At 41.4% G+C, this 18,507-nt stretch overlaps 1 long non-coding RNA gene across 1 annotated transcript in view; it reads right to left on the reverse strand.

Moving 5' to 3' along the window:
• Positions 1-12,246, reverse strand: part of LOC307212467 — a 30,473-nt gene extending 18,227 nt beyond the window's left edge. The window contains exon 1 of the long non-coding RNA XR_013837002.1: positions 12,177-12,246. This is a non-coding gene — a long non-coding RNA (uncharacterized lncRNA). The remainder of the gene's footprint in view (positions 1-12,176) is intronic.
• Between the last annotated feature and the right edge of the window lie 6,261 nt (positions 12,247-18,507).

Here is an 18,507-nt window from a genome sequence, read left to right on the forward strand (position 1 = left end):
CATGCTTTCCACCAAGTACACATGATGTCATCACGTCCCATGGTGTGCTTGTGCCATTTGCACATGCTTCAGGACATGCTGATGTTACTCGCACATGCTGCAGGGCATGCTGGGATGTCGTGCATATACCCTGTAGCTTGCACAGATGATGGAAGCACACCCCACAGCATGCGTGCACAGCTGCCACAGAACTTTGAGTGGGCCCAGACCCTTCACTGAATTTTTTCAGGTGGTCCTTCCCCTAGGTCCTTGCCCGAGTTGGTGCACCTGCCCGTATACCTTCCTGGCAAGGAAAAAATGCTCTGTCAGGGCTATGAGAGCACCTACTTCCACCTCTTCCACCTTCCTCTTCTCTATCTCCATAGCTCTTGGACTTTCAGGCGAGGGAAGTGGATGAAGGTGTCTCACAAAAAGATCTATCCTTTGGGGATCAAACAATGAGATGCTCATGAAATCCATGGTAGTAGCAAGATTGTAGAAGCTGTGCCATTAATGAAAAAAAGGATTCTGAAACTGAAGAGTAACTGTCAAGGAATAAGTTCTGTTTTCAGTGAAAGGTTTTCTTTTAGCAGAAGCGCCATGACAAAGAAATCATGGTTGGCGAGAATGTCATCCTTTTCCATATGCCACCTTCCAGATTATCTGCAGACCAACAACACCGAGGACAGCTATCACTTGCAAATAGTTATTTGGCTTTATGATAAGTAAAGAATGGAGATGGACCAACACATGCTATTTTTGTGTTAGTTGGTGACAGGACTGTTTGCAAAGTGACAGGCCCAGAGCGCCGGGAGCAGTATACACAAGACAGCAACTGTCACACAGGCTTTGCTCTGAGTAAACATACTGGGACTTCAAAGGCTTATGTCCTCCAAAGGCTCCTCCAGTTCTTTGCTTTGAGTCCTTCTTTCCTTCCTTGCTGCTTTTGATTCTCACTTTCTCCTGATACTCACCTTTGATTCTTCCCTTCATTTCTCTGTCTTTCCATCACATATTACTGAAGTTAATGGCACCTCTTAGATCGGCAGCCATTAATCTAAGTGCATTGTTTCTCACCAATTTTTTAAAAAATCAGTTTCATCACCATTATTTTGTTATACCTCTGGATTGCATTGTGGGAGTAAAAACTTTTTTGCCGCTGCCTGAATTCCTTTCCTACTGAATTGCCTTCCATTCTTCATTTCCTTATCTCAGTGTTCATTTTTCTCCCATCCCTATGACCTCTGTCTTCTTTCCTTATTCCTTTCATTTCTTCTTCTCTTAAAATTAAAATGAAAGAACTCTGTTTATATTGAGGCTACCAATACCTTTAAAGGCAGAAATGACAGGGAAATTTCAATACTGAAAGGTACATATCTCAGCCAATGCCTGCTCCAATTGAGGCCAGAGCTGTGTGTTCTGAACCCTTAAAAAATTAAAAACAAATTATTCTCCAAAGGTGATTATATTCTATGTCAACAAAAGCCACATTCTTTAATTTAAATTATGCATCTTTAGCATATTTACATATATAGGCTCATTCTGCATAATTTATGCTGCTTCTGCTAGTCAAGGGGAAGAGGGAAAAGAACTGAACTAAAAAGTACTGGAAGTTTTGCTTAGTCCAAACGTAACTTCATGGATTTTGTGATATTATTGTGATATTAGCCTAAATATTATGAAGCTTATATTAGCTGGAAACATGCTCACTTGGGATGGAGGGATGAATAGGAGATTTTTAAAACCCCTGAGCTATCAGATTCTCATGTATCTGATTTGCTGGGAATATGGCGAAAGAAGCCCTGACTGTGATTGTGAGACCAAAACATGTATTTTAGAGTTTTATACTGAGGCAAACCATAGGTTCATCTAGCTCAGTACTGGCAACACTGACTGGCAACGGCTCTCAGATTTTCAGATGAGATTCTATTCTAGCCCTATCTGGAAATGCTGGGGTTTGGACTGGGATCTTCTACATGCATGCAAGCAAGTGCTCTACCAGTGAACTATAGGACTTCCTCTTACAGCAAATTAAATGCAAGAAGTTTCTTCCTTAGTGTGACATTCATACCAGCAGCATGCTTGTCATGCACACTTTAATGGAGGATTGGTTATTTTTATGGTGTATCTGGCCATTTGGCCTTGCTGAAGGAGGCTAATATGTGTTTTCTATAGCAGGGAAGTAACCTTGCACAGGAGTCTGGAGTAGGAACAAAATACACTTCAAAGAACTAGATAATAGTGCTTAATGACAGGCAGATTTGGGGAAACACATGGGCACAAGGTGCTTAGATCAGCTGCTAGGGTGACCACATGAGCTCTGAACCCTTGCGCCTCTTGGCTGATGAAAACTAACAGGAAGGGGACAGCTGGCTAGGCTAGGGAGGTGAGTAATGCTTCCTTGCAAGAGGGGATGGTCCCTGCCTACTTGAAGCAGGCAGTGGTAAGGCCACTCCTCCAGAAACCTTCACTGGATTCAGAAAATCTAAGTAATTACTGAACGGTTTCTGATCTTCCCTTCTTGGGCAAGGTTTTTGAGTGGGTAGTCACTGACCAGATCCAGATGCTTTTGGAGAAAATTCATTTTCTAGATCCATTTCAATTGGGGTTTAGGCCTGGTTTGGGCACAGAAACTGCTTTGGTCACCTCGTATGATGACCTCTGTTGATAGATGTGACATTTTTTAATTCTCCTTGACCTCTCAGGGGCTTTCAATTCTATTTGGGTGTCATTTCCAGAGGGTGATGTTTGGGGAGTGCTCTTCGGTCCTGTGGAGCCTTCAACGTTGGGTTCCTCAGGGTTCAATTTTATCCCCTATTCTGTTTAGCTGTAGATGCTGTTTAGCATCTACATGAAACCACTGATTGGGGACCATTTGGAGCCTTGGAATACACTGCCTGCTATATAATGATGACACACAGCTCTATTTCTCCTTCGCATCTGTAGATGTGGCAATGAATGTGCTGGACCTCAGTAGTGGACTAGATGAGAGCCAATAAACTGAAGTTCAGTCCAGATAAGACCCACTGTTAGTGGGTGGTTCCCTAGATCAGATGGATGGGAGGTTGCCTGTTCTTGATGGGTTTACACTCCCTTTGAAAGAGTGGGTACTCAGCTTGGGGGTACTTCTGGAGCCACTGCTGTTGCTTGAGGCTTAGGTGGTCTCATTGGTGCAGAGTGCCTTCAGCTAGTAGTCCAGCTGTGCCATCATCTGGACAGGACTAGCCTAACTTCTGCCACCTAGGCACAGGTAACCTCTAGGAATAGGCAACTATTCCAAAGCAACTACTCTATTCCAAACTTAAAAATGGAAAGCTTCATGCTGGTGGTCAACAGAAGAAGTTCAAAGACTCTCTCAAGGCAAATCTTAAAAAAATGTAGTATAAACACCGACAACTGGGAAACACTGGCCTGCGAACGCTCCAACTGGAGAACAGTCTTTACCAAAGGTGTCATGGGCTTTGAAGACACTTGAACTCAGGACGAAAGGGAGAAACGTGCTAAGAGGAAGACATGCTTGGCAAACCCTCACTGTGATCAACTCCTGCCTGGAAACCCATGTCCCCACTGTGGAAGAATGTGTGAATTCAGAATTGGTCTCCACAGTCACAGTTATTGTTTGTTATCATCATATGCATTTTTTGTTTTTATATTGTAAGCCACCCTGTGATTGTCAGATGAATTTAATAGAATTTAACCAATCAACCAATCAATTACAACAAACACAATGGCTATTCAAGAGGTCCTGGTGACATTCCTGTACCTAATAGTTTATTGCAATGGACCAGTCAGCTGTGTGGTGTTTCTTTCTCTGTATATTGGTACTGCTCTGAAAGCTGATCCCCTGAAAGGTGCTGAGAGCCAGAAGAGGTTCTGCTCAACTGTTCAACTCCCTTGGGGTGCCCTGGTTTCGTCGTGAATCAGAATGTGTCCAAATAAGGGAATGAATGACTATTTATTCAGACTAGTCATGCAAGAGTCTTCATGTTTTGAAAGGAGGGGGGATACTAAGCGGAGAGGGGACGAATTCTCAACAAACCAAGGGGGGAAAACAGGTGTGTGACTGCAGCTAAGTTATCAAGATACCCTCTATATGCTCCTGTTTCCATTTCTTAAATTACATTTCTCCTGACAAATCCATTTTCAGTCATGGTAATGAGCAGATAAACAAGGGATAGCACAGGAGAGGTTCAGAAAGGAACCTTTCCCCATCCTCCTTCCTTTGGGAATATTTCAGTGGTTAAAAATGTATGCCTTTAGCCTTGAGATACGCAAGCCATATGCATAAATAAATAAGTGCCTGACTTGAATGTGTGGCACAGAGCTCTGCAGTGCTGAAGAGATTGGGGGGGGGCAGAGGAAATCAATTGCTCCTGACTATTGAAGATGTGCAATTATTGGGTGTTGTAATTAGATAATGAAAGACCTGCTCCTAATAAATCTGTCTTATAGGTTTCATGGCCATGCCTAACCAAGTGTGTGAGTGTTTCCCTGAGCACAGGGCTAATAAATAAATAAATAAATAAATTTGGCTGTTTTATTTTTGCAAATGGAGACCTCTGTTCTTGCTATTAAATAACCTTACAAAATGCAAGCTTGGATTTGTGTGAGAATCCCACTTCTCACTGACCTAGAATTAGGGCTTTTTTTTCCAGCTGGAACTTGCCAAAACTCAGTTCTGGCACTTCTCAGGTGGGTGCCATTGCCATTATAAGAGAACAAGGAAGGTGTTCATGAAGTGTTCCAGCACCTCTTTTTCTAGAAAAATAGCACTACCTAGAATCCTTAGCTATTGAAATGCAGGCAAGCTGGGGAGGTGAAGGACAGTCCCAAAAGCTATTAGGGAGGCATAGGAGTGGAGGGTCCAGATAAATGTATTATTTCTATATAGGCTCTTTTGGTACAGAATTCCAATGGAACGGCAACCACAGTGCTACAAACCTCTTGTGGGAGACACACATCATGCATCAGAACACCAGTGTTTTCTAGAAAGATAGTAAACAACAGTCCCATTGTTGATTACGTTGCTATTTTTGAAAATCATGTTGTCAGAAACTCACTGGCCAATCCTAATTGCCAAGCTCAATTGCCTCTCCAGTTGCACTGATCTCAGGCAACTCACTGCACTGAGGCTCTGGTGCCGTTGAGTCCTTTCTGTGACATTAATGGTCTAATTCCATCCATTTCCTTTTACCTGGGGACTTGCTCTGACAGTGAGCTGGAAGGAGTTGCAAAACTGCCACCAGTGCCAGATTTATGTATATGGTAAGCAGGCTGAAGCCTAGGCCTCTAAATCTAGGGGGCCTCGCCGGCCAGCCCATTCCCCAGCAGGCAATCTCCCCTTTCCCAAAATTGCAAACCCAAGGCTTCATGAGAGGGCAGGACAACTCGGGCCTCTAAATCTAGGGGGCCTCAGCAGCCTGCCCTCTCCCCAGTGCCACAGTCTCCCCTCTCCCAAAATTGCAAACCCAATACTTCATGTGAGGGCAGGACAACTTGGGCCTCTAAATCTAGGGGGCCTCACCAGCCTGCCTGCTCCCCAGTGCCGCAGTCTCCCCTATCCCAAAATTGCAAACCCAAGACTTCATGCAAGGGCAGGGCAACTCAGGCCCAGCAACAATGAGACTCAGGGCTAGTCAGTGGGGCCCAATTTGAAAAAGTGGGGCACAACTTGAATATTTTTTTTTTGTAGGGGCCCAGTTCACAGCCAAAGTCTGCAAAATCTTATAGATATAAATAAAATCCATCTAGATTGCCCTGGAGCGGCGGGGGGGGCAAATTGGCCAAATTTCTCCAATTGCTTTGAGGTCAGCCCTGATGAGACTGTGCAGGGGTTGGACTGACAAGCCCTGCACCTTCTAGGTCCCTGGTGTTACTATTCAGAGCACAGACTCAAGGACTTGTTATGGAAATAAAGGGGGCACTTATTGGAAATCAGTTTTGTCACCTCTGCCCCCCCCAAACCCCGAGACAATGAGCCCAGCCACCTTTTATTCACAGTCACATAAGCACTACAGCATGGCCATAAACCTGTATGTTCAACCGCTGAAATACACACTCAATATGTAGCAATGGAGATTTATGTTACTGCTTTATGAATGAACGCTGTGTTTTATGAATGGACTCTGTATTTTGTGAATTACCTAAGAGCCACCAATAGGGAGCTCTAGAATCTGACTGCTAACCAATTGGGTACTACCAAACAGCAATCCCTATTCTGAAAGCAGGGAATGCTTCAGCTCAGCCTGAAGCATTCCAAAATACAGGCCAAAAGAGAACAGGTCTGGAAAGAGTGAGGCATACAATGGGCACCACCAGTGAAAAGGCCCTGTTCCATGTAGCTCCTGCCCTGTCATTTGATTGGGTGCCCACTTGCCCTCCCTCTTGATATGGAATGCTCTCTATTGAAGTCTCCAGGTCCAGTACAAAGACCATAAGAAGGGAGAGCAGGGACCTTGATGTTCCCAACAGCTGTTAATCAAGCAAGCACACAGGTCACCTTTGTCACAGTCAGGACGCCTATGTCCTGGCCAGGCCTGCGCCCAATCTTGTTTTTTGTACAATCTTGTTTGTCCTCCGTAACCAAAATTATATTATCAACACATATGAGCAGAAAAGTTGTTTTCCTTCATTTGCAAGGAATCGTACAAAACAAAGTAGTACTAATAAAGAAAAGTTCAGGGTGGCAACAGAAAGAAAACTAAAAATGCTTTTGCAGTTCATCAAAACTATCCAGCAATCTCAAGTTATAGGAAAACTGGTGCTATTAACAGGAATCCTTCTAGTTGGTTAATTGGTTCTGCAACTTCCATGCACATGACGTGTGATGCTAATTATTTTCCCCAAGAGTTAAATGATAAGTAATCAGAGGTAGTTACAGTTGCAAATGGCAACAAAATAGCTGGGAAAGGAAGAGGAGCAGGTTTGTTCAAGTGGGTTGCAGGTAGAAATACTGTTTGTAATGAAGTTAGAGCAGTAGTTTACTTGCTCAAATTAACAAATAAGAAAGTTTTGAGAATTTAAATTCTAGATTAAAATTGATTACTTAATTGAGAAGGGAATTGTAACAAAAACACTGGGGCCTAATTAGAATAGTAGAGTGCCTGGTATCTGGTGGGCAGACCAAAGCACTCGTCAGGAGAGCTATGAGATTCAAGTGAGGGTCAGATGCCTTGTCAATCCCAGCAGGCATATAACAGGAAGACCCGGCCTGCCCAGGCCTGCGGCTGGGGAGGGACCTCATAAGTGGAGTAGCCTAGGGGCTCTCTTCATCTAAATCCAGCCCTGACTGCTGCTGAACATTTCAATTCCATCCCTTCCTTCTCAACAGTCTAATTCACTCCTTGATGTTTGCTTTAGTAATTTTGAAGTTACCCGTTTATGCATTTGCGTCCTAATCCTTTGTTTCTCATCAGTATGGCTGATGGCTGATTTGAATGTTATGACCTACTCCCTGCGGAGACAGCCACAATGCACTTATCCGTGTTTGCACTTCTCACAGTCAGCATAACTTTTAAATCCCACTTACCCTGTATGTTGTCCCATACTCGTGCAGTGTCTGTATACCCCTAGGAGTGCCTGCACTGATAAGCACAGGCATCTATGGACCAATGTACAAGCAGCAAGTATTTTTTATTAAACAACAACAACAACAAATGCTCTAATGTATAGAGTGCCAACAAAGACATACATTTTTTTAAAAAAACCAGCATCTGCATGAAAGCATAAGATGGGCGTTAGATACTGTCAACATTAAGCAAATGAGAATATTTTTCATTTGTAAAGGAATAAGAAAGAGGGGTGCTACCATAAGACAGACTGAGACAGCTGCTAGCTGGTAGATGCCGGGGGTGCTGAGGTGTTGGAGGACAGAGCGATGTGTGCCATTCAACCTACCCTGCAAGTCCTTAGCTAGGTTGCAGAAGAAGAAGAAGAAGAAGAAGAAGAAGAAGAAGAAGAAGAAGAAGAAGAAGAAGAAGAAGAAGAAGATATTTATACCCTGCCACTCTGGGCAGCTCCCAACAGAATATTAAAATTGCGATAAAATATCAAACATTAAACACTTCCCTAAACAGGGCTGTCTTCTAAATGTCAGATTGTTGTTTATTTCCTTGACATCTGATGGGAGGGCGTTCCACAGGGCGGGCGCCACTACCGAGAAGGCCCTCTGCCTGGTTCCCTGTAACCTCACTTCTCGCAATGAGGGAACCACCAGAAGGCCCTGGGAGCTGGACTTCCGAGCTTTACTCGCAGCAGAGCATTGAAGGAGCCTTTACTTAGAAGGGGATTCTTTTCTCCAGTAACTTCTGGAAGGACATTGCTGAAATAGGTTCTCCCAAAATCCAGGGGATTTGGACCATAAAAGAAATACTTGCCCTTTAATGGAAGGGGGAAAAAAAAGAGGAAATCTCACATTCTCACTTCTGCTAAATACCAGGGAGCAAAAGGCATATAAACTTTTAAATGTTAAAAGTCAGGATTTTAAAATCAATGGGGTATTTAATAGAATCTAGCTCAACACATACAAAAGCAGGGGGACGTGACTGCTGAATTTAGAATAAAAGAGTATAAAAGGCTAGACATAGACCTAATTAAAAAGAGGCCAGCAAAAGGGGAATGAAAATAATGTGGCTGATGATGGCTCCCATAATTATGGATCAAGTCTCAGTGTCGGAGAAATTTATGGATGAAAATGCAAGCAATTTTCTAAGTATACCATACAGATCTTTAAACACACACACAAAGACACACAAATGTGGACTCAACATTGGTAATTAGACCAGCTGTGGAAATGTTAATGGAGGGAAATTGGAAGAGGGTCAAAGTAAACAAACAAACAGCTTCACAACCAAGTCCTACACACATTTACTTAGGAGTAAGTGACAGATTAGTTTTTGTTATGTCTTATAAATTTCTGGTAATATTTTGCTTTTATATTTTGAAGAAGTTTATCATTTCTACAAGACATCTGTTTTTGAAAACTGAAGTTAGCTATTTAGGGTGTGGGTGTGCAAGTAGTTAGACTTGCCTAGGGCACCAAGTAGCCTGGCACCAGCACTGAATCTGCCTATGTACGGATCACAGCAGAAGCAGACTATTGGTACTGTTTCCAACCATGCTTTGTGTGTTTGTGTGGAGAGGGGGGTGGGAAGCCATCAGTTTTACTATGTGATCTTGGGCCAGTCACCAGCTCTCAGGGAAGGCCAAACAACAGTGGTTGCAACACAGCTGAAGTTCCTCTTCTGAAGCTATCAGAGAACAGGGACCCAAATATTAAAATAAAAAAGTGACATTGGCAAGCCTACGCTTTGAAAAATACAAGATCAAAATATATTTTCTTACATAAATTACATTATTCAGCTTCACAACAACAGTAAATGCCTTGGTAGGGGAACCCTTCTTTTGCCCATGATCTCCAAAGCCTTAGTGTTCTGGATGTTGTGGCTATGTCATTTACCAGAATCAGAGAGGAAGGGACAGATGCCATAGGTATTTAAGTGCCTGCCATGAGTTAGTGACATTTGCTCTGTAAAAGAAATAAAATGAAAAGGGGTCCTTTCTGCGCCAAAGTAGACTATGCATGAGTGTAGACAAAGATTTCAAAGAAATAAATGTTGGAAATGGGAAAAAGGAGGTACATATTATTATTTAGGCAAATATTGAGGCAAATTATATCTGTGGGTAAATGGATATAAATGTAGAGTTAGTTGGTAGGGGCCATGCGGATCGTCTAGTCCAAGCCACTAAATTAACGGAAGCTTTCACCCAATGTGGGGCTTGAACCCACAACCCTGGGATTAAGAGTCTCATGCTCTGCTGACTGAGCTATCCAGCCACTGATGTTGACATTTAGGAGGGGAACAAACTTCTATCTCTTTTGTCAGGGGTAAACTTACACTCTTACATTTTCCACTTCTTAAAATGGATTCTGCAGGAGACAGCTTAAAATGGAAGTTAAAATATGCTTAACAGAACTGTCATAAATAGGTGAGAACACCACAGTCTGTCCAGAAGGAAATTTTGACAGCCTGTGTGTTTCCTAGAGCTGTCATCTGTCTGTCAGCATGCTCTACCTGTTGGAGAACATCTGGTAGGGATAGCACATAGCTATCTACCAGTACCACTCCTGAGTTTTCTTGGAAGGCCCTCCTCTGTCTTATTTGATCAAAAGTGTATTACCTGATAGCAGTGAAAATAAAATTCACAGATATAATGTGCTGCTGTACAATAGGTTTGATTTCCCTAACATTTGACAGTTTTGCGGGACAGATTCACAAAGTTTTCATATTGTACAAATGAATCTCAAGAGCATCAGACTGTAACTCAGATATGGGAAAGGATTGTTTTGTTTCCTGCAGTGAGAAGCAAATATGCTAGGGATTAGACTTAGTGGTTTTGAAAGATCAGGCCCAGCCATCCTTCTAAATGCAGAAGGCTTTGCAGAATAGCATCTCTAGGTAGTGGGTGAAGTGAGAGACTTTTGCCTAAGAACCTTGATACTCTGCAGCAGACTGATGTAACAGTGAGTAAAAAAAAAAAAGTTTTACACACACACACACACGGGTGCCACACAAAATTGACCAAGAATCAGCCAACTCTGTTTTCCAGAGTTGGTTACCACCCAATTCCATATATCATAACACTAGTGAATGCTCCATAGGCATAGTAGCAATTTTTAAAATAAACTTTAACTGAGCACAGTACGCTCTTTGTTGGCCACCTGGATTCAGTACAAAGAATTGCCGCTGGCATTCCTGATGGTACAAAGTATAGCTTCTGCACTTAAATGGAGTTTGAATCAGAGCCCCAAATTTCAATGCCATAGAATATTTGGGTAAGCATTTTGCTACCAAATATCTTCAGTGCCTTTCTTATTGTAATAGAATATCATCAATGCCCCTATGGTTTTCTGTGCTTTGACTTTCATTGCCTCCACATGTCACTTCCAAGCGAGGGTTCATTAAAGAGTACACCCAGATATCTAAATAAATGAGTTTTTTCTATAGCAGGCATAGGCAAACTCGGCCCTCCAGAGGTTTTGGGACTACAACTACCATCATCCCTAGCTAACAGGACCAGTGGTCAGGGATGATGGGAATTGTAGTCTCAAAACATCTGGAGGGCAGAGTTTGCCTATGCCTGTTCTATAGCTTGCTGATCCAAGCACCATCCATACCTAGGACTGTATCTGCCAAAAATCACAATATTGATTCTTAGAGTAATTTATAGATAGGCTTTCCTGTTTACAGTATGCTGAACACCTCCAAGAGATTAGTGAGACCCAATCCAGAAAGAGAGACGAGCACTAAATCATCTGCATACATTAAGATTAGTATCTTTCTGTTCCTAATTACTGGAAGTGTGAGTTTGCATTGGCTAAATATGGCATTCTATCATTAATATACAAGCTTAAAATTTTCTGTGTCCTTGTACAGTTCTTGGACCAATAGCAGAAGTCTTCAGTTGATGTTGGCAATCTGAATTTTCTTCCACAGCCTATTTCAAATAATAGAGTCAAATGCAGCAGAAAGGTCAATAAAGGCTACATAAAGACTTATTGTTCTTAGTATGGTTCAGAGTAAAAAACTGTTCAATGTCCTCCTCTGAACCCCACTTGTTCTTCATGAACAATGTGGAAGGAGATACCATGAATATAGCTTTGAGGAGATATTTAGCATGTTAATTGGCTGGCAGTTTTGTGGATCATTCTTATATATTTTCTTATAAATCAGGAAAATGATAGCCATTTTCCATCCAGAGGGCATTCGGCGCTTGTTGTTTATGGTGGTAAATAAGCCAGCCAGGATAGGCATCTATCATTCTATGTATTCATTATAGAGTACAGGTGGGAGCATATCTTCTCCAGGAGCTTTATTTGATTTCAGGCAAGAAATAAAGGCCTTTGTGTCATTACAGGAGAATGGTTGCCATTCAGTTAGGTTTCAGAAATCCTTATACACTGCTGGGACATGTGATTGCTCAGTTTGACCACCAAATATATTGGAGAAAGATTTAACCCAATCAGAGGCAGGAACTGAGGCTTCCTGTGATGACCTCACATCATTAAAACCCTGGGCCACCAGTTCCCAGAATTTGTCTACCTTTCTGTTCCATTACCCCTAGTCCCAATTCCTGCCCCTGTGTTTTCATATATTCAGTTTCTTAGTTTACAAGAACTTTGCCAAATGTATTCCTACCTTCTGTTGTCAATGCTATAGAAAGTTGGATAAATTCAGCTTGCTTCTTCGTGTTTCCTTGGTGAAAAATGTTCTACAGTATTGGGCTGGACAAGGCAGTCTCGCCTCGTGCCCAAGCTCATCTCAACCCCTGTTAATCAGTAATTAACGTTCCTTGCTTGCGTACACATGCAGAAAGAATCAGACTTTTAATTACAGCCCCTGTCTTAAGCAACCAGTTGCTGGCTTTCACTGTTTATTTCTAATGGTTCACAGCTGATTCATAACATTAAGTGCACACATTTCACCTTGCTTCCACTGCCTTAGGTTTGCAACACAGAAAGAGAAGCCATTTCCATTGGGTTCTCATCATGCTTCTTTGACATCTACTAAAATGTTTAGGATTTTAAGATTCAGAGTATATTAATAACTCTAGAATCTGGTACCAAAGTAAGACAGCTGGCACTGCAAGTAACTGGAATCTAGGTCAAATTTAGCAAATTAGGATGGGGCCCCAATTTATTTAGGTCACTCCTGTTGTATTTTAGCTAGCTTGCTGGGAATCCTATCAGAGTCAGGGACGACTCAAATTTCTATTCCTTTTCAACATACTAACATTGTGATTCTTTTTTAAAGCATAATGTGTACCCTTGATTTGTCACTGAAGAAGTAACATCATCCCCAGCTACATGTTTTTAAACTAAATATTATCCTACTTTAAAACTGTAGGTCATTAGATAGACTAACAATGTAGTTGTTTATCCACTTACCTAGGAGTAAACGTCAAACAAATCAATGAGATTTACTTCCAAGTAGACAGTCCTTGAAAAACCATGACAGTTACTTCTAATAAACATACTTAGGAATGGGCTTTAAAATACATATGAGTCTGAATTCATTATTCATGTGTTGATCATGGTCAAGGTCTTGTGAATTATACAGTCCTTTTTTTACTGGAAAACAGCTCTTGCTGCAAAATGCCAAACAATAGGGCCCAAGGACAGCTCCAGAAGCCCCATATAATTGAAAGCTTAGTCATTCAATTTGCACAAACATAAGATCAATTTTACTAAATGGTGTTAGTCTATTTAATTTAACCTGATTCCGTCTTCAAAACACTTTTAGACAATCCACTTCCTTATTGGCACTATCACAAAAGCATTTGTACAATTTTACATTTGTTGCCCACTTAGCATTGCTATTGAAAATATTGAAACAGCATGAGTTTCAAAGTTCTGGGGACCCAGTGGTTTATTTTCTACCAAGTGAAAGTTGTCTTTCAGTTCAACTCTTTATCCTGTTTCCTTTAAATTTCTCCTTATCTATTTTGTGATACCTGTATGGATGCTTACTGATGTAATAGGTGCTAGTCTAGACTTTTAACATAGTTTATTTCTATGGATCATGGCATTAGAATAGCTGATAGTTAATATAAAATATACCCCTTATGAGCCATTGATCACCTGGTACAAACTTCTACCTCCTACAAGATCTGTAAAGAACAGCTAGCATCATGACCCTAATTGTTAAATAAGAGATCAGAGTAGGAATTCACATATTTGCCAGGTAGTTAACTGTTTGTCATACATCTGTAAGCAGGAACCATACTCCAAACAGATAGTGAAGATCACTTTTAAGGTAAATTTATGATTCAGATATTATAGAGATAAAGATGTTTTCTTTCCTAAATTAAGGCCATGTCCTATTTACTTCAAACTTATCTCACAAAACATAATAGTAAACCAGAAGGAACAGAAAAAAGTTCAAAGGTTTAGGGCCATGTTATTCCCTCACTAAGCAAGCCCCCCCCCCCCCCCCCGCTTCTTAGTCAGCATCAAAAATATACTTAAATGTCAGGTTTTCAATGATTAGGTGGCTCACAGCTCACACAAAAAGTTCTGTTCCTCTCAGTAGTATATATTGGGTCTATACACATGGTGGTGTCATGGACTGGTTGAACGTAGAGGAATGTGGGGAGGACCCAGCTGAGGAACCACCAAGGAAAGAAGGCTCAGAGCCTGGGGAGTAGTGGCAGGAAAATAATGAGTGGTCAGAAGGAAAAGAGGAAGAAGACTGAGAAGAGGAAGTGTTGGAAACTGAAGAAATAACAGGACTTAGTGAGCTGGGAGACTCTGTGGCAGAGAGAAGTCCAGAATAAAGCAAGTGGGAGGAGAGAGGGCAAGAGGCAGAGATGAGCCAGGCTGGTGAAGAGTCATGAGTATTTCCCCTTTGTACTGTGACAAGTGCCCACCCACCCCGTCTTCCAGAACCAAAAGAGGGCTGAAAGGGGTGGAACAGTGCTAGGCTGCACACAGGTGCAGTCTCTGATTGCTGGAACAAGCCCTGAAGATGAGGGGACACAGATGACTGTGGGGAGGTGGGGACTTTCAATACTGGCAACTGATTCATTGAGTAAGACCTACCGGGGAAGAGCTGCTGTGCTAATTAGGCCTAATACTCAACCAAGTCTGTGAAGATGATTCTATGATTCTATGATTCTAAGATTATGTTTATGATAATGAAGAATTAAGTCCAACTTTGAATGGTGTGATTTACTGCCAGCTGGGACGACAGAGGACGAGATGGTTGGACAGTGTTCTCAAAGCTACCAGCATGAGTTTGACCAAACTGCGGGAGGCAGTGGAAGACAGGAGTGCCTGATGTGCTCTGGTCCATGGGGTCATGAAGAATTGGACTAAATGACTAAACAACAACAGTTGCAATCCTATGTACACTAACTTGGGAGTAAGTCCCATTTAATCCAATGATACTTAATTTTAACATGAGCATGCATTAGATTAGGCCATAAATTCAAAAGGAAGGAGCAGTATTCTTTGGGTTCCAGGTCCTGTAGCCAAATAAATGTTCACCAGCCCACTCTGCTTAGCAAGTAAAGCACTTTGCCCTTCATTTTGCTGCCTGCCATCCAAGGGCAGAAACCATTTGCAGAGGAAGATCACAAATTGGTGTTCTTGTCCATTTTACTGAGAATATTGCTACATTTCCTGGATGACAATTTGCATAATATAGCTCATCATGCCACCTCATACTTATAAATAAACATTGCTCATTATTCTCTTTATGAATAAACATTATTTCCGAAGTGGAGTCACTGGGTTAAGGGCTTCACTTGAAGTGATAATCTTTCTGACAAGTGTTCTGAATAGAAATGGGAACAATTTCTAAAGGATTCCAAGAAAAGAGTTCAGGAACCAACATATGAAGGGTAATGCAGATGGAGTTCCCTTCCTCCATTGATTATGGCAATCACCATGCTACATAGCCACACAAAATTAGATTGTGTGGCTATGTAGCAGAAGACATTGTTTTCTCAACAATGCAATTATAACATGTTTTTGATTGTGGATGGGAAACCAGTTTGAACTCCAATGAATCCTGATCATTGGCCATGCTGGCTGAGGATGATAGGACTTGGAGTCCAATGATATTTGGAGAGCCACAGATTATGCATTGCTGTTTTAGATGCATTCTGTAATATAATTTATTGGTAAGGTGCACTCTCTCTCTTGCGATTTAAAGGCAAAAGCTGGTATTCTGGGACAAGGTCATCTTTAATAACTAACTAAAGCCCTGTTTAATAATACTGGTAATGAATACTGAATTTTTTAATTATGGTGCTGGAGGAGGGAAATATACTGTGAATGATATGGATACTTAGCAGAAAGCCAGGATTGAGTGTAGCTCTCTGTCAGGTATACACTCAGTTGCAAACTGGGGTTATCTGCCATGTAATATGTATAGAATAGCTGTGGTCCAATGACTTCAGGCTCCACTTCTGTCCTAGAGTCATTGCAAAGAATTCAGCAAGTGACTGTGTCTCAGTTCCCCATCTAATTGAAATAGCACTGTCCTATTATCAAGGGTCATTTAGAAGATGAATTTAGAAGATGTGGTTGTAAAGCACATTGCTGCTATATATGAAAAAAAAATCAATGGTACCACAGTCCTTTGTTTCACCATGACCAAGAAGAGATGAAATTATGAACTTGGAAGCACCACCTTGTTATACAAAAAAGCCCACAGTGTGGAGATAATATTGACCATAACTATGTGAAATAATCTGGAGGATAATGTAAAGTCCTACAGAAATGCTGGATAGCAGTAAGAGATGTCAGAAAATGTATCTCTCTACTACTGTGATTTTTAGAAGCTGAGCCTAATGTACACAGTGTAGTAGTGTACAAGACCACGCAAAAGGCAATAGATATGTACCAGCACCTCAGATCTTCAGTTCCGGTATGAATGCCAGTTGCTCAAATTTACATTAAGATCTCATTATATATCACATCTTGCTTCTTTAGCCAAGTAGGATTATTTCATGCAACTAGGCATGGTATTGATGACAGTGAGCTATCCACATTAAGAAGCTCTTAATCCCTTATCTTGTCAGCATGAGAAATGAAAATTGTTAAAGCTCAAGCATCATCCCCAATTTTAGACTGACTGCCCCATGTTGCTAATTGTACTGTAATGAAATGGGCTGCCATCAGACTGAATTAATCAAGTCCCAAGGGAGCAACTTTAAAAAGAGATCAGTCCATGAGAATAAATTTTACATTCTACTCAGTAAATAGGAAATGTGTGTTTTTGGCTAAAGACTAGAGGCCAAGGCCATTTAACCAATCTGCATCTGCATTTAATCTGCATTTAACCAAAAGTGTAAATCAGGGATGGGGAACCTGTGGCCCTCCAGATGCTTCTGGATTCCAACTTCTATCAGTACCAGCCAGGGAACGGGAATGATGGGACCTGTAATCCAGCAATTTATGGAGGGATACACGGGCTCCTCTTCTATAATTTAAATAAACTACAGCTCTGTGTTAGTGCAAAGTTCCCTGACTTCAGAATTCAGAATCCAAGCTTATAAACCAACAGCCCTACTCAAAGATTCCAAAATTCTGACAGATAGGCTATAGGAAGTATTGTGATACTTGGTGCCTACATTAGGTTCTCCAGTGCCATACTTATATAAAGGATTAATTTGTTGAAAGAAGTGGACCCCTGATTCTGTGACATCAGAGGGAAACAGCCCATACAATCAAAGCAGAGAAATAAAAGTTAAGTAAGGGTAAATTGAACTCCAGGCCCTTTGGACTGAAGGTTATCTTGTATCAGTATTTAATACAAATGAGAAAGTCTTCTCAGAGTTTCTAGCGGAAGGAGTAAACCCTCAACATAAGGGACTAGAACTGAGGGGAGGAACTATTTTACCTTTGGATTATTAAATAATCTATGGCCTTTTAAACTGTGGGGAGTGGTTGTTTTGTTTGACGGTATGTATTTTGTTGTGATTTTATATTGTAAACCAGCCTGTGATCTTCAGATGAAGGGCAGTATAGAAATTTAATAAATAAAAATAAAATTGTGTTTGTGTTTTATCCCACTCTGATTCCAACTCGGGGCACCAGGCTTGGCCCAATCCATCTTCTTCCCCCACCAAGCTCTATTATGCTCTACCTGTTGCTCTGAGCCCACAGTGAGACCATTCAAATGTAAAGAAGTATCATGCACAATCACGCCAATAGAGAATATTTTGGTCCAGCTGTCACTGACAAGCATCCCACCCGAAAGAGCTGAGAGTGGGGGCAAGCTCTGTTCTGAAAAGTATATTTCAGGTATCCAGGGACCAGACCATATTGAAAAGGGCACACTTTTAAAAGCAGGTGTTTTAAAAAGGACATACCAAATGTGCAGAACTTAAATGCAAACTTTGCACTAATTTTCAAAAAATCTGTACAAAGGGACAAAATAGACCTATGATTGAGCACCAGAGAGACTGAAATGCTATGGAGTTAGCTACCCATCCCTCTTCAAGACAAATGGCACCTCAAGAGTCATAAGAATGTTTTCATTGCCACCAGAGTATCTATAAAGTTTTGGGCTCTCCTACTTTTGCCTCATGCACCTCTGCCTACGACACCGTGCTGTGAAATGCCATCTCCCATATACAGAGCAGAATAGCAGCAGGAGTCCGAAAAGGGATGGCTTCCAGGGTGACCATAAAGAAGGAGCCAAAAATAGGTGCACAACAAATAAAGTCCACAGGCAAGGAGGTAAGGAAAATAAATAGGTTGACAGGAAAATAGGTTTTGCAGGGATGACAGAGCTGTCCCTATTAAAAATGAAAATGGACCATTGTGAGTGGAATGGATTGCTACATTAATATTGCATTGAGAGCACCGCTAGAGCCCTGTTAATGCTGTATGAAGAGACAGAGGCCAGGCATCTGAATGAGGTCCACAAATCTATATTTCAGCAGTCTTGACCCCAGTGTGTTAAAGCACAATGGGAACACTGAAGCTATGGGTCTCTCAGCAACAAACATAGATGT

Source organism: Podarcis cretensis (genome assembly GCF_951804945.1).
Source record: "Podarcis cretensis genome assembly, chromosome: 1".
Taxonomy (NCBI): domain Eukaryota; kingdom Metazoa; phylum Chordata; class Lepidosauria; order Squamata; family Lacertidae; genus Podarcis; species Podarcis cretensis.